General features: G+C 43.7%; 14 non-coding genes across 14 annotated transcripts; 8 read left to right on the plus strand and 6 right to left on the minus strand.

Moving 5' to 3' along the window:
- Positions 1–38: 38 nt before the first annotated feature.
- Trnaq-cug lies at positions 39–110 on the plus strand. The gene has a single exon. It is a non-coding gene; the product is annotated as a tRNA-Gln (tRNA).
- A 358-nt stretch (positions 111–468) lies between these two features.
- Positions 469–557, minus strand: Trnay-gua. The gene is given in 2 exon segments: positions 469–504; positions 521–557. It is a non-coding gene; the product is annotated as a tRNA-Tyr (tRNA).
- Positions 558–805: 248 nt separating this feature from the next.
- On the plus strand, positions 806–877 carry Trnaq-cug. The gene has a single exon. It is a non-coding gene; the product is annotated as a tRNA-Gln (tRNA).
- A 358-nt stretch (positions 878–1,235) lies between these two features.
- Trnac-gca lies at positions 1,236–1,324 on the minus strand. Its single transcript is given in 2 exon segments — positions 1,236–1,271; positions 1,288–1,324. It is a non-coding gene; the product is annotated as a tRNA-Cys (tRNA).
- Positions 1,325–1,572: 248 nt separating this feature from the next.
- Trnaq-cug lies at positions 1,573–1,644 on the plus strand. The gene has a single exon. It is a non-coding gene; the product is annotated as a tRNA-Gln (tRNA).
- Positions 1,645–2,002: 358 nt separating this feature from the next.
- On the minus strand, positions 2,003–2,091 carry Trnay-gua. Its single transcript is given in 2 exon segments — positions 2,003–2,038; positions 2,055–2,091. It is a non-coding gene; the product is annotated as a tRNA-Tyr (tRNA).
- Positions 2,092–2,339: 248 nt separating this feature from the next.
- Trnaq-cug lies at positions 2,340–2,411 on the plus strand. The gene has a single exon. It is a non-coding gene; the product is annotated as a tRNA-Gln (tRNA).
- A 358-nt stretch (positions 2,412–2,769) lies between these two features.
- On the minus strand, positions 2,770–2,858 carry Trnay-gua. The gene is given in 2 exon segments: positions 2,770–2,805; positions 2,822–2,858. It is a non-coding gene; the product is annotated as a tRNA-Tyr (tRNA).
- Positions 2,859–3,106: 248 nt separating this feature from the next.
- Trnaq-cug lies at positions 3,107–3,178 on the plus strand. Its single transcript has one exon. It is a non-coding gene; the product is annotated as a tRNA-Gln (tRNA).
- A 6,394-nt stretch (positions 3,179–9,572) lies between these two features.
- Trnaq-cug lies at positions 9,573–9,644 on the plus strand. The gene has a single exon. It is a non-coding gene; the product is annotated as a tRNA-Gln (tRNA).
- Positions 9,645–10,002: 358 nt separating this feature from the next.
- Trnay-gua lies at positions 10,003–10,091 on the minus strand. Its single transcript is given in 2 exon segments — positions 10,003–10,038; positions 10,055–10,091. It is a non-coding gene; the product is annotated as a tRNA-Tyr (tRNA).
- A 248-nt stretch (positions 10,092–10,339) lies between these two features.
- Positions 10,340–10,411, plus strand: Trnaq-cug. Its single transcript has one exon. It is a non-coding gene; the product is annotated as a tRNA-Gln (tRNA).
- Positions 10,412–10,769: 358 nt separating this feature from the next.
- Trnay-gua lies at positions 10,770–10,858 on the minus strand. The gene is given in 2 exon segments: positions 10,770–10,805; positions 10,822–10,858. It is a non-coding gene; the product is annotated as a tRNA-Tyr (tRNA).
- A 248-nt stretch (positions 10,859–11,106) lies between these two features.
- Positions 11,107–11,178, plus strand: Trnaq-cug. Its single transcript has one exon. It is a non-coding gene; the product is annotated as a tRNA-Gln (tRNA).
- The last annotated feature ends 2,917 nt before the right edge of the window (positions 11,179–14,095 follow it).

Raw genomic sequence — 14,095 nt, forward strand, 5'->3', positions numbered from 1 at the left:
CACTGCTAAGTGTATTTACGAGTCCCATTCTCCTGTCTGGTTCCATGGTGTAACGGTTAGCACTCTGGACTCTGAATCCAGCGATCCGAGTTCGAATCTCGGTGGAACCTTCGTTTAGTCTAAATTTTCTGTAATAAGCGTTTCTCGCCGAGGAAGTAACAGCGATAGGCTCAGGGGTGTAGTTTCTACGTTTGTATTAAAAACGAGATGTCTATGAAACGGCTGAATATTGGTGCGACTATGTGACCTATATAGCACATTAAACGAGTAATGCCTGTAAGAGCAAGCAATTTTACTATAATTCGAAGAAATATCATTATCCTACGAAGGCTAAGAATCCCATGATTATCAACTAGCTACTAGAAGCTGAGCAAATGAATTTCCTTTAAAATTGGTTTAAAACATAGGGAGGTTCTGACCGAGTGGGCATGCTCTGGAGCCTCTGTGCTCCTGAGATTAGAAAAACAGTCCTCTGGGCCGGATTTGAACCAGCGAGCTATGGATAACTGTGAATCTTCCACTACAGTCCACCGCTCTACCAACTGAGCTACCAGAGGCTCTGCATACTTTCTTATTCGTACTGATTGCTTTACGTCCGTCCCTGTCTTTCGTTTCCACACACTGCTACTCAGCGCTGCCATATAGACGCACAGGAAATGCAGTCATCGGCTGCAAGTGCAAACATTGCCCAGATTAAGTTTTATAATGCTCGATCGTGTCAATTATGTTAAAAAATGCAAGTAGGAAGTGTCTGAAGTACGTCAGAACACTGCTAAGTGTATTTACGAGTCCCATTCTCCTGTCTGGTTCCATGGTGTAACGGTTAGCACTCTGGACTCTGAATCCAGCGATCCGAGTTCGAATCTCGGTGGAACCTTCGTTTAGTCTAAATTTTCTGTAATAAGCGTTTCTCGCCGAGGAAGTAACAGCGATAGGCTCAGGGGTGTAGTTTCTACGTTTGTATTAAAAACGAGATGTCTATGAAACGGCTGAATATTGGTGCGACTATGTGACCTATATAGCACATTAAACGAGTAATGCCTGTAAGAGCAAGCAATTTTACTATAATTCGAAGAAATATCATTATCCTACGAAGGCTAAGAATCCCATGATTATCAACTAGCTACTAGAAGCTGAGCAAATGAATTTCCTTTAAAATAGGTTTAAAACATAGGGAGGTTCTGACCGAGTGGGCATGCTCTGGAGCCTCTTTGCTCCTGAGATTAGAAAAACAGTCCTCTGGGCCGGATTGGAACCAGCGACCTATGGATAACTGTGAATCTTCCACTGCAGTCCACCGCTCTACCAACTGAGCTACCAGAGGCTCTGCATACTTTCTTATTCGTACTGATTGCTTTACGTCCGTCCCTGTCTTTCGTTTCCACACACTGCTACTCAGCGCTGCCATATAGACGCACAGGAAATGCAGTCATCGGCTGCAAGTGCAAACATTGCCCAGATTAAGTTTTATAATGCTCGATCGTGTCAATTATGTTAAAAAATGCAAGTAGGAAGTGTCTGAAGTACGTCAGAACACTGCTAAGTGTATTTACGAGTCCCATTCTCCTGTCTGGTTCCATGGTGTAACGGTTAGCACTCTGGACTCTGAATCCAGCGATCCGAGTTCGAATCTCGGTGGAACCTTCGTTTAGTCTAAATTTTCTGTAATAAGCGTTTCTCGCCGAGGAAGTAACAGCGATAGGCTCAGGGGTGTAGTTTCTACGTTTGTATTAAAAACGAGATGTCTATGAAACGGCTGAATATTGGTGCGACTATGTGACCTATATAGCACATTAAACGAGTAATGCCTGTAAGAGCAAGCAATTTTACTATAATTCGAAGAAATATCATTATCCTACGAAGGCTAAGAATCCCATGATTATCAACTAGCTACTAGAAGCTGAGCAAATGAATTTCCTTTAAAATAGGTTTAAAACATAGGGAGGTTCTGACCGAGTGGGCATGCTCTGGAGCCTCTTTGCTCCTGAGATTAGAAAAACAGTCCTCTGGGCCGGATTTGAACCAGCGACCTATGGATAACTGTGAATCTTCCACTACAGTCCACCGCTCTACCAACTGAGCTACCAGAGGCTCTGCATACTTTCTTATTCGTACTGATTGCTTTACGTCCGTCCCTGTCTTTCGTTTCCACACACTGCTACTCAGCGCTGCCATATAGACGCACAGGAAATGCAGTCATCGGCTGCAAGTGCAAACATTGCCCAGATTAAGTTTTATAATGCTCGATCGTGTCAATTATGTTAAAAAATGCAAGTAGGAAGTGTCTGAAGTACGTCAGAACACTGCTAAGTGTATTTACGAGTCCCATTCTCCTGTCTGGTTCCATGGTGTAACGGTTAGCACTCTGGACTCTGAATCCAGCGATCCGAGTTCGAATCTCGGTGGAACCTTCGTTTAGTCTAAATTTTCTGTAATAAGCGTTTCTCGCCGAGGAAGTAACAGCGATAGGCTCAGGGGTGTAGTTTCTACGTTTGTATTAAAAACGAGATGTCTATGAAACGGCTGAATATTGGTGCGACTATGTGACCTATATAGCACATTAAACGAGTAATGCCTGTAAGAGCAAGCAATTTTACTATAATTCGAAGAAATATCATTATCCTACGAAGGCTAAGAATCCCATGATTATCAACTAGCTACTAGAAGCTGAGCAAATGAATTTCCTTTAAAATAGGTTTAAAACATAGGGAGGTTCTGACCGAGTGGGCATGCTCTGGAGCCTCTTTGCTCCTGAGATTAGAAAAACAGTCCTCTGGGCCGGATTTGAACCAGCGACCTATGGATAACTGTGAATCTTCCACTACAGTCCACCGCTCTACCAACTGAGCTACCAGAGGCTCTGCATACTTTCTTATTCGTACTGATTGCTTTACGTCCGTCCCTGTCTTTCGTTTCCACACACTGCTACTCAGCGCTGCCATATAGACGCACAGGAAATGCAGTCATCGGCTGCAAGTGCAAACATTGCCCAGATTAAGTTTTATAATGCTCGATCGTGTCAATTATGTTAAAAAATGCAAGTAGGAAGTGTCTGAAGTACGTCAGAACACTGCTAAGTGTATTTACGAGTCCCATTCTCCTGTCTGGTTCCATGGTGTAACGGTTAGCACTCTGGACTCTGAATCCAGCGATCCGAGTTCGAATCTCGGTGGAACCTTCGTTTAGTCTAAATTTTCTGTAATAAGCGTTTCTCGCCGAGGAAGTAACAGCGATAGGCTCAGGGGTGTAGTTTCTACGTTTGTATTAAAAACGAGATGTCTATGAAACGGCTGAATATTGGTGCGACGATGTGACCTATATAGCACATTAAACGAGTGATGCCTGTAAGAGCAAGCAATTTTACGATAATTCGAAGAAATATCATTATCCTACGAAGGCTAAGACTCCCATGATTATCAACTAGCTATTACTAGCTGAGCAAATGAATTTCCTTTAAAATAGGTTTAAAACATAGGGAGGTTCTGACCGAGTGGGCATGCTCTGGAGCCTCTTTGCTCCTGAGATTAGAAAAACAGTCCTCTGGGCCGGATTTGAACCAGCGACCTATGGATAACTGTGAATCTTCCACTACAGTCCACCGCTCTACCAACTTTTTTTTTTTTTTTTTTTTTTTTTTTTTTTTTTTTTTTTTTAGGGCCTCCCATCTCCCCTTCTAGCCCTTCCATTCGCTCTCCTTCATGCGCCTTCTTCGGCGAGCTTCATTGCTAAAATGAAATGAAATACTCCTTTGCGAGTAAGGGAATCCATATCAAACGTGGTGAGAAAAGTAAATGTCTCCATCCAAATGAACTTATTTTGTAACGTTGGATGGTTGTTCAAAATAACTGAAAATAATCTGGTGAAAATTGTGGATAAAGAAAGAAAAATTAATGGTTAACTGAGAAACGTAGGCTGCTTAAGGACACACACAATACAAGACACTGATCTCTCTTCTTTTTTTTTTTTTTTTTTTTTTTTTTTTTTTTTTTTTTTTTTTTTTTTTTTTTTTTTTAAGCATGGGCATAGAATGCAAGGCCTTTTCAGGGTTCTGCGAAGGCCTTCACGGCTACCGTAGCGGCCCTGGGGCCCACGAAGTCCCCACCGTACGTCGCCCTTAGCAGCAATCCCCTACTTTGGCATCGCAAAATCCGATATTTTATCCGCTATTCGTCATTGCGTACGTCATTCGATGCCTTGTTTGTCAAATTATATTTTTAGCATGTTACCATACAAGGTCTTGTGGTGTCGTTGTCCACATATTTTATAATATTCCAGTAATAGATGTTGCTCATAGTCCAGTACGTCGGGCAGGCCGAGGTTATTAATGACATAATTGACATAGTTCCCCAGTAGCCATAGGGTAACATTATTCTTTTGAATAGGGAAAGCAACGCTTTCGGGGTTGACGAGAATGTCGACAGTAAGGTGTCTGCCGTCGTTCCTATTGATAAACGCCACCTGTTGGCGGACTCTGTCCCAAATGACCTGGTAGCCGTTGCATATGAGACGATGCCGGAGGGTGTCTATCACATTACAACGTGGACACTGATTTGTGTCACTCAATCCTATAGACTGTAATCTTTCATTTGTGGCAACGGTATTATTGACAACCTTGTACCAGGCACCGCGCACATTGGTGGACAGTACTTTATTGTTTATATTCCTCCATATATTTTGCCAATTTCGGGTGGGATATTTTGATTCCATTCTGTTACGGTTGTCCTTTGTAGTAAGGCAATCCATGATGAATCTACAGTTTCTTTTGGTCCTATCCGCGACAATGCAGTGCAGATAACTGAGTTCTAAATAGTAGAATCTGATGTGCTGCAATTTGTAAGAGATTTTACTTATGTTAATAGGTGGTTCCATACTCTCCGGTGTAAGGATTCGGAAAAGTTTCGATGATAAATTATTGTGGCGGTCTTCTAAAAGCTGAAGTGTACGCTTGATATAAAGAGCCGTAGTTTTGCGGCGGATATCGGTCAGTCCGAGGCCTCCTTCTCGCGGTTTTAAAGTTATAGTACTGGCCGCCACTTTAAATATCTCACCTCTCCAAACATACTTGCAGATGAAGCTCATGATGGTTTTGGATATCGCTTTAGGTATCGGCAGTATTTGACCTACATATACTGCTTTCGAAAGGACAGCGCAGTTGATTAATTGCACCCTTTGGATAATGTTCAAGTCTCTAAGTCGGTTCATTATTAAAGTACCTCGAATACTATGTAAGACCTTCTTCCAGTTGAATGTCGTTGTTTGCAGGGGGCATCGGTAGAACCTCACACCTAACGCAGTGTGATGGTCTACAGACCTGGCCCATTCGAGGGCAGTGTTCCTGAAGCCATGGAGATTTAGAAAGGAGCTTTTCATATCGTTGATTTGCGCTCCCGTTGCGAAGCAGTAAAGGCGAACAATCTCTCTCAGTCTTACAACGTCGTCATTACTTCTGACGATGACACCGACGTCGTCGGCGTAAGCGTTGGTAGCGTTACTGACCCCTGAAATTGATATGCCTTCTAATTCCTTGTTTAATCGTTTCAGCAAAGGTTCTAGTGCGACCACAAAAAGCATCATTGATAAAGGACTTCCCTGCGGGACACCATTTGCTATTTCGACATCTCGAGTATAGTGTCCATTGATTAAAATTTTGGTTTTCATCCCTTGCAATAGATTTTTTAAGACAATTAAAAATTTGTCGTTAAAACCTATATGCATCAGAGTGGTAAATAAATATTCATGGTTTACCCTATCAAAGGCTTTAGAAAAGTCGATAAAAACGAGGCCAGCCTTCGTCAATGTCGTTGAGAAGATACTGATTATGTCCCTGTATTCGCAGACTGTTTTAAAAATATTCCGACCCGGGAGACACGTTTGATGGGGACCAATTACTGTATCAAACACCGGTCGGAGTCTGTTTTGTACAACCCTGGCAATAATTTTATAATCAGAGTTCATTAAGGATATCGGTCTCATTTTGTTGAGCTGTTTGACATCCGAATTGATTCCCTTAGGAAGTAAAACAGTGACACACTCTTTCATTTCGTCAGGTATGTGCCCTCCACTCAAGATTTCGTTGACGACTTGTGTGAATTTATTCCTTATAATATGCCAATATTGGGAATAAAATTCTACGGGTAAACCGTCGGGCCCAGGTGATTTTTTAACAGGTGAGCTTTTAATTACTTCGAATATGTCTTCAGACAGGATTTCAACAGTGAGGCTCCTGTTGTGTTCTGCAGTTACTAGTTGTTCCATATCACAGTTTCGGAGCAGTTCCTGTCCATGATCTGGGATATACTGGTGAGCACTGTACAATTGATTATAATACCTATGAGCCTCGTTTAAAATATCTTTTTGTTGAGTTAAAAGACTTTGATCTTCAGAGAGCAATGACTGAATAAAATTTCTTCGACGATTTTTTTCGTGCTGGAGGAGATGATAGAGTGAAGCGTGTTCTTCTTCCACTGTGGTTTGAACTCGTGATTTTATTGTCAGTCCTTCCAGCTGTTTGCGTTTAAGACTAAGAAGTTCGGCCTTGACCTGTTTGATACCCGTTCTGACAGCCGCGGACATGGGCATATCATAAAGGTCACGCAGACAAGTATAATAGAATTCGACAGTGCGCCGAGACCAAAGTGCCCTTTCCCTACTGTAAGAAATTAGAGTAGATCTAAGTTTCTTTTTGGCGCATAAAGTCCACCAATCTATCGTTGACCGGTATTTGTGGCTTTGTCGGAGTGAAAGTTGCCAAGAAGCTTCTAACTGCTCAGTTAGGGCGTTATCTCGAAGCATGGCGATATTTAATTTCCAAAAAGGACGGCCCCAGTATGTCTTCTGTTTAGGAAGTCCAATGCTGCACCTTAGTGCTAGATGGTCGGAAAGGAAAGTTGGTATTCGTTCGACGCCACTGATTTTGCTGGCTAAATGTGAACTTACGTATATGCGGTCGATCCGACTTTGCGCTTTAGTGCTAAAATATGTGTACTGGACAGACACGGGGTATGTGACCTCCCAAGCGTCCTGCCATTTCATTGTTTTCACAAGACCATCTAGTTCTGGGGAGAAATTGAAATTTGGCGTTTGGTCTTTCCTGTGTAGGACACAATTCCAGTCACCTCCGACTATTACATCAACGGGGTTTTCCTTTAGTAAAAACACGAGATCATTTTTAAAAAACTTGGCTCGTTCTGTTCGACCACTGCTTCCCGAAGGTACATAAACATTTATAATCGTAACACCGAAAATCTTAAAACTGATTCCCCGCCCCGATTCCAACATGGTTACATCTGTTATTGCAATACCTTCCTTGACCAGGACAGCGGTGCCGCAAGCGCCTTCTGAGGCGACATTGAGAATTGCAGTAAATCCCGGAACATACAAGTTTGAAAAACACACTTCTTGAAAAAGCGCAATATCGGTATCGGACTGATATATGAAGTCCCGGAGGGCAGCAATGTTAGTTGCACTCTGGATCTTGTTAATATTAACAGTCATAACGTGATACGTTTGATCCATAAGCAAGAGCTGTTATTGTTTACTGGACTTTCCGGCGATTAGGCATATGTAGGCCGAATTCACATGTCATCCGTGCGCTCAAAGTGTAGTCGTGAGCTTGAGAGGTTGCGGTTAACATGCCATACCATTGTTCGCAGATACATGTGGCAGTGTTGTCTCCGTATCGTCTGCCCATTCAAAACGACTATTCTGGGGAGATTGTCTACGTTGGGAAGTAGGTACGTCCTGATGGTCTGAAAATTCGAGGCCTGGTGCTCCTTCGTCCCGGACACCGTGCTCAGGTGATGTCCGTAGATGCGATGGTATGCTACCGACCTCAGGTTCCCTCCGGCCATGGTCTTCGATCGTTGTCTGTTCCTGAATGCTCCTCAACCTATCCCGCAGAGCCGGGGCTAAGCTTTCAGCAGCCTGGTGTGCTAACCGCTTTTTGCGACGTTTCCTAGCTTTCCGAGGCGATCTTGACCGCTCTGGAGACGAATCAGGGGACTTTTCGGACGAATGCGGAGACGAAGTCGGCGATGCAAGCCGGTCTTGTGTCCTAGTCGAAGAGCCAACGCTGCTCTTTTCACCAGGCGTGGAAGAAAGGACTACCGCAGTTAGACTCGCCTCTGTCGCAGGGGGCCTGTCAGCCGCGCTGTGGGAAGCAGAACCGTAGTCATTGACTCCTTGTGTCAGTTGGATGATCGAGTGATCTATGCTCATGTCTTGCCCAACAATATTCTGAACTGGATCAGCCGTTGCCGCTACTTTCGTGGTGGTCTCGTCCTGTCGTGCGCAATCAGGCGGTTGCAGGGAGGTATCCACAGTAACCGCAGAAGGTTCTGCTCGCGAGCTACGAGAAGGCTCGGCACAGTCGTAAGGTACCTGACTGTCACTGGTGGGACACTGGGGCGCTGTATGGTTAGTCATAGCTACGGATCTACCACTGTCTATATGGTTGTTAACACTCTCGGGATGCTCGCATTGGTCCCCCAGTTCGAAAGATGTCTGCCGAGCTGATCGCAAAGGTGACGTGGCAGCAGCGTACGTCATCTGCAGGTGAACTACAGGCCCTGCACCTTCGGATTCTACCCTTGGTAATTGAGGAACCCTCCGTCTACTGCACTCAGCACGCACGTGCTCTGTCGAGTTACAAATGGCACAGGTACGAGGCTGTCCATCGTAAATGATCAACGCACGGTATCCTCCAATAATTACAAAGGAAGGAATGTGCTTGAGAAGTTCCATCTTAACCTGGCGAACGCCATTCAAAACGGGAAACATGTGTGGTTCTGACCACATTTCCGCAACATTGGAAATTACTCTGCCATACGCCCCGAGAACACGATTGATTTCGACTACAGGCATTTCAAAAGGAAGCTCAAATACTCTTACTGTTCGTATTCCCATCCCAGCATAGGATACTACGACATCGCTAACTGAGCCGTCTAAGTGATTGAACTTAATAATACCGCCACATTGTTCAACAAGTGCGACACATTTAGCAGGATCTGCCAATTTCACATATGCCGAGTTAGTCACAAACGATAAATGAACACCAACTAAATCATCTTTCGTAATTCCAACTTTTTCTGTGAGCCACAGTTTGATTTCAAAAGCTTTCGGTCGTACGAAATTTCTATCGAAAGCGAATTTAATCGTGTCTTTTCTCATCTTCATCAAACCAATACACAATTAAGTGAAGTAATGCGCTTGCGAGCCGGCCTACCTGGCTCGCAGGAAAACAGCCTTGTTGACACGAAACGTCCGCAGCGGCCGCCACACGTCCGTCTCGCGCCGAAGACGAGGCGCGAACTGAGCTACCAGAGGCTCTGCATACTTTCTTATTCGTACTGATTGCTTTACGTCCGTCCCTGTCTTTCGTTTCCACACACTGCTACTCAGCGCTGCCATATAGACGCACAGGAAATGCAGTCATCGGCTGCAAGTGCAAACATTGCCCAGATTAAGTTTTATAATGCTCGATCGTGTCAATTATGTTAAAAAATGCAAGTAGGAAGTGTCTGAAGTACGTCAGAACACTGCTAAGTGTATTTACGAGTCCCATTCTCCTGTCTGGTTCCATGGTGTAACGGTTAGCACTCTGGACTCTGAATCCAGCGATCCGAGTTCGAATCTCGGCGGAACCTTCGTTTAGTCTAAATTTTCTGTAATAAGCGTTTCTCGCCGAGGAAGTAACAGCGATAGGCTCAGGGGTGTAGTTTCTACGTTTGTATTAAAAACGAGATGTCTATGAAACGGCTGAATATTGGTGCGACTATGTGACCTATATAGCACATTAAACGAGTAATGCCTGTAAGAGCAAGCAATTTTACTATAATTCGAAGAAATATCATTATCCTACGAAGGCTAAGAATCCCATGATTATCAACTAGCTACTAGAAGCTGAGCAAATGAATTTCCTTTAAAATAGGTTTAAAACATAGGGAGGTTCTGACCGAGTGGGCATGCTCTGGAGCCTCTTTGCTCCTGAGATTAGAAAAACAGTCCTCTGGGCCGGATTTGAACCAGCGACCTATGGATAACTGTGAATCTTCCACTACAGTCCACCGCTCTACCAACTGAGCTACCAGAGGCTCTGCATACTTTCTTATTCGTACTGATTGCTTTACGTCCGTCCCTGTCTTTCGTTTCCACACACTGCTACTCAGCGCTGCCATATAGACGCACAGGAAATGCAGTCATCGGCTGCAAGTGCAAACATTGCCCAGATTAAGTTTTATAATGCTCGATCGTGTCAATTATGTTAAAAAATGCAAGTAGGAAGTGTCTGAAGTACGTCAGAACACTGCTAAGTGTATTTACGAGTCCCATTCTCCTGTCTGGTTCCATGGTGTAACGGTTAGCACTCTGGACTCTGAATCCAGCGATCCGAGTTCGAATCTCGGTGGAACCTTCGTTTAGTCTAAATTTTCTGTAATAAGCGTTTCTCGCCGAGGAAGTAACAGCGATAGGCTCAGGGGTGTAGTTTCTACGTTTGTATTAAAAACGAGATGTCTATGAAACGGCTGAATATTGGTGCGACTATGTGACCTATATAGCACATTAAACGAGTAATGCCTGTAAGAGCAAGCAATTTTACTATAATTCGAAGAAATATCATTATCCTACGAAGGCTAAGAATCCCATGATTATCAACTAGCTACTAGAAGCTGAGCAAATGAATTTCCTTTAAAATAGGTTTAAAACATAGGGAGGTTCTGACCGAGTGGGCATGCTCTGGAGCCTCTTTGCTCCTGAGATTAGAAAAACAGTCCTCTGGGCCGGATTTGAACCAGCGACCTATGGATAACTGTGAATCTTCCACTACAGTCCACCGCTCTACCAACTGAGCTACCAGAGGCTCTGCATACTTTCTTATTCGTACTGATTGCTTTACGTCCGTCCCTGTCTTTCGTTTCCACACACTGCTACTCAGCGCTGCCATATAGACGCACAGGAAATGCAGTCATCGGCTGCAAGTGCAAACATTGCCCAGATTAAGTTTTATAATGCTCGATCGTGTCAATTATGTTAAAAAATGCAAGTAGGAAGTGTCTGAAGTACGTCAGAACACTGCTAAGTGTATTTACGAGTCCCATTCTCCTGTCTGGTTCCATGGTGTAACGGTTAGCACTCTGGACTCTGAATCCAGCGATCCGAGTTCGAATCTCGGTGGAACCTTCGTTTAGTCTAAATTTTCTGTAATAAGCGTTTCTCGCCGAGGAAGTAACAGCGATAGGCTCAGGGGTGTAGTTTCTACGTTTGTATTAAAAACGAGATGTCTATGAAACGGCTGAATATTGGTGCGACTATGTGACCTATATAGCACATTAAACGAGTAATGCCTGTAAGAGCAAGCAATTTTACTATAATTCGAAGAAATATCATTATCCTACGAAGGCTAAGAATCCCATGATTATCAACTAGCTACTAGAAGCTGAGCAAATGAATTTCCTTTAAAATAGGTTTAAAACATAGGGAGGTTCTGACCGAGTGGGCATGCTCTGGAGCCTCTTTGCTCCTGAGATTAGAAAAACAGTCCTCTGGGCCGGATTTGAACCAGCGACCTATGGATAACTGTGAATCTTCCACTACAGTCCACCGCTCTACCAACTTTTTTTTTTTTTTTTTTTTTTTTTTTAATTTTTTGATGACCTCACGTCCGCGTATGCAGAGACAAGCAATGTTGTATGCTAGACGGATAGGGCGTCATTTTACTGTCAAATACTGTTGCTCTCTTATTGCACCGGTATTTGGTAACTGAGAACGCCCCTAGCTCCATTATGGCTGGCAAAATTTATAATCCGGTTCTTCAGGGCTACTTCAAGTGCGCTTGCTACTGGCTTTCCTGAGCTCACCCTACTCGCCTTGTCACAGCTCTGTCAAAGTGTGATGCTAACTAATAATGAGAAACTCTTAGCCACGCTCAATCTTACATGCCACCCCTTGGTTGTTGCCGTCGCTAGTAAGATGAGGGCAGGCTGCCGCACAATTAAGCTGAATCTCCACTCACGGTGCACATATCCCGCAAAGACAACCTTGTTTTCCGTTGCATGCAAAATTACCGTCTGCCCTTCTACCGAATTACACCTACGTACTTTACTGGTGCTGCATTCTTGTTATATCCACGTGCTATAACAGGCGTCAACTCTTCATTGAGGAGCTGCAACCGGGGCTGAGTTCCACCTACTCTTCAGCACGGTCAAAATGGCAGGGCTCCTCCGGTATTTGAACCCGGGACCTCCTCCACCCAAAGCAGGAATCATACCCCTTTTTTTTTTTTTTTTTTTTTTTTTTTTTTTTTTTAATTAACGCTCTCCCAACTGAGCTATTTTTTTTTTTTATTTTTTATGCCTTATCCATTTTTTTTTTCCTTTTTATTATTATTTTTTTTTTTTTTTATATTTTTTCCCATATTTTCATTTTGAAAATGCGGTAACAGGCAGGGAGAGGCAAGGAGGGCAGGGGTCATGCAATCTGAGGCCTGGCCATCCTGTCTCCCACCGTAACTGTCACCACGGCACCCTACCTCATGTGCGTACTGAAGAAATGCTGCGGCTTGACTCCGCCGCCAGTAACATAAAAACAGAAATTAGTCCGGAGACGAAATGTTGCATCCATTTGCAATGTAAATGAACATGTCCATTTTCATATGTATTCGGGAGAGCCGGGAATCCGTGCACTTTGCACCGCATGAGTGCGACTCACCCCACAAATCAGAGTTAGTATGGAATGAAAAATATAAATTAAAAGTCTTCTATCGTTATTTCTCTCCATCGGGTCGACTGTTACAATTAAGAAACTAGGAAACGTAGTTCTATGCAGGGCATCCGCCAATGATACGGAACGCGCTACTACAAACATTCTGTTAATTTCTGAACGTGACGAATGATCCAAGTGACGCACTCGTAAATTAGTCTGTCCCGCACGTACTTCTTTGGTCTTCACTTCGGGCGTTCGAAGGAAGAACGGAATCCACCATGTCGGAAGAAATGGCTTTAAGCACTCCATCCTATACTGGCTGTGAAATGATCGTGTGACTTAAAAAGTTTGCAAAATGAGCTTTATAGTTTTTAGTCTTCTGTAGTCGGTGGTGCTGTATCATTAAATACAGGAGGAAGTCTTCTTTACTCGTTTCGTTCACATTGAAAAGATAGTAAACTGTGTGGCCTTTAAGCCAGTTTACTGAATTTCTTTTGGTCTGCGGGTAAGGCACGACCTCCGGAGTGAGGAAGTCAGCTGGCGTTATGGTCGCAGGGCTTGTTCTAGTGATGCTCGCCAACAACTGTCGTATGACCGCCCAAACATCTCGCACTTTTTCGCAGACAAATCGGTGTTCCTCGCTATCTTGTACCTGGCAAGTGTTGCATAAGGGTGAATCGGCCAGATGAATGGAATGGAGTCTGGCATTGGTAGCTATTTTACGATTCACCGTGAGATACCAAGACGCTCGCACATGAGACGGTAAATGGCGTGAATGAATATTATCCCAAATGACCCGCCAATTGTGAGCTGTATATTTGTCTTCGATGTTATTCCTGGAGGTGGACTCGATCAAAGTCTTATAAAGTTGCTTCACCACCGTTATTTCCTTCGCCGGAATTCTTGTTCGAGCATAACTATATTCAAGCAGGAAGTATTTTAAATGATAAAGGTCGTGTGGAATATGATGTACATCAATCGGGGGGTTGAGGTTCGCTGGGGAGATTTCGTTGAGAAGGTGAGCAGTGAGACAGTGTGGAGATTTGGTCCATAGCTTATACATACTGCTTAGATAGAGCGCCTGTGCCTTTTTATAGACATCTGTGAGGTTCAATCCGCCCTTCCGAGGAGGGAGCGTCAACGTAACATATTTAACTTTGAAGATATTGCCCCTGGTCACAAAATGGCCCAGGGCAGACAGCATTCTATGTGCAATGCCACTGGGAAGAGGCAACACTTTGGCTACATAGTTAATCTTCGAGAGGATATAAGTGTTGACCAGTTCAATTTTTTGGAGAGCATTCAGTTTCCTCATGCTATGCAGTTGTACACATGCCCTAACTTTATGAAGTAAAGCTCTATAATTAACAGCAATGGTATTCTGTATCTTCCGCCG

This window comes from Schistocerca americana, chromosome 2 (genome assembly GCF_021461395.2).
Source record: "Schistocerca americana isolate TAMUIC-IGC-003095 chromosome 2, iqSchAmer2.1, whole genome shotgun sequence".
NCBI classification, from domain to species: Eukaryota; Metazoa; Arthropoda; class Insecta; order Orthoptera; family Acrididae; genus Schistocerca; species Schistocerca americana.